This window comes from Rhincodon typus, chromosome 8, assembly GCF_021869965.1.
Source record: "Rhincodon typus isolate 14 chromosome 8, sRhiTyp1.1, whole genome shotgun sequence".
Lineage (NCBI taxonomy): Eukaryota > Metazoa > Chordata > Chondrichthyes > Orectolobiformes > Rhincodontidae > Rhincodon > Rhincodon typus.
The window spans coordinates 90,854,328-90,856,050 of record NC_063339.1 but is presented as its reverse complement, the minus strand read 5'-3'; positions in this window follow the sequence as shown (position 1 = coordinate 90,856,050).

The following is a 1,723-nucleotide window of genomic DNA, read 5'->3' as shown; positions in this document are numbered from 1 at the left end:
TGTCTGTGGACCATATCCCTGAACACCCGTGCTGATCATAAGTCTATTTATATCAGATTTAAAACTAACAACTGAGTGATTGAACATCAACTGCCATTTTTGGAAGCAAGTTCCAAACCTCTATGACATTTTGAGTGTAGAAGTGATTCCTAATATCTCTCTTGAACAGTCTTGCCCTAATTGCAAGGAGAGGCGATGGCCTAGTGGTACAATCGCTGGACTGTTAATCCAGAGACCCAGATAATGTCCTGGGGACATGGGTTCGAATCCCACCATGGCAGATGATGGAATTTGAATTCAATAAATATCTGGAATTAACAGTTGATTGTTGGAAAAACCCATCTGGTTCACTAATGTCCTTTAGGGAAGGAAACTGCTATCGTTATCTGGTCAGGCCTACGTGTGACTCCAGACCCATAGCAATATGGTTGACTCTTAACTGCCCTCTAGGCAATTAGGGATGGGCAATAAATGCTGCCTAGCCAGCGACGCCCTCATCCCGTGAATGAATAAAAAAAAATTCTCAGACTATGCCCCCTACTTCTGGATTGAATTGGAGGTGCTTCAAGGTGATGATAGACACATACGCCTGTTCCCCTGGTCCTTCACAGTGGTGGAAGTGGCTAGTTTGGGAAGTTTTGCTAATGGCACACGATACATGGAGGCAAGTCGTGACTACTAGAGACTACAGAGGGATAGAGACAGAGTATGCAAGTCAACAAAAACTCAGTGGATGGAATATAATGTGGGAAAAATTGAGGTTTATGTATTTTTGCGGGAAGACTAAGAGAGGTGAATATTAAATAACTGAAGAAAAAACAGTGTAGAAAGCTGCAGCACAGAGAGAATTGTGGGTCCTCATGCTTGAAAGACGAAAAGCCAGCACCCAAGTTCAGCAGGTAATCAGAAAGGTAAATAGTCTGTTGGCCTTTATTTTAAAGGGAATGGGGTGTAAAAATAGAGAATATGCTAAAACTGTACAGGACACCTGGAATACTATGAATAGTTTTAGTCACCCAGAAAGGCAATCCATAGAATGTTCAGGGGATTGATCCCAGACATGGGGGGATTTTCTCAGTGGTTGAAAGGAAACCTCATTGAAAGATGTAAGATTCTTAGGGGCTTTGACAAGATAGATTCAAAGAGATTGCCTCCTTGTTTGAGAGTGTAGGAGCAGAGGACAGAATCTCACAGTCAAGAGTCACAGTATGTCAGACAGAGATGAGGAATTTCTTCTCCCTGGGGGAGAGGTACAAGTTACTGAATTTGTGGAATTCCTTCCTGTAGAGGCTGGCCTGCTCAGTGTATTCAAGGCTGAGATAAAGAGATTTTTAATCACTAAATGAAACAAAGGTTAGGGGGTAAGGCAGGAAAGTGGAGTTGAGGATTATCAGATCAATCCTGATCTCATTGAATGGCAGAAGCATTCTTGCTGGGTTGAATTACCTACTTCTGCTCCACATCTTCTGATCTTACTTTTTTTGATTTTTTTGGTTTCTGTCTTAATCCCGTTTTTTCTATTTTTAACCAATTTCACAGGGTATTTGAAGAGGAAGATTTGCAGTGGGGGGACTTGAAACCAAACATCACTTCAGGATCTGATGGAGTCACCCAGTTTATCGTAACGCGAATGTCATTTGATTTTGAAAATGGAAGGAAAAAACACCATTTGCAGCGGGGAGAAACTGTACACGTGTTGTATGTGTGGACAAGGCTTCAGCAG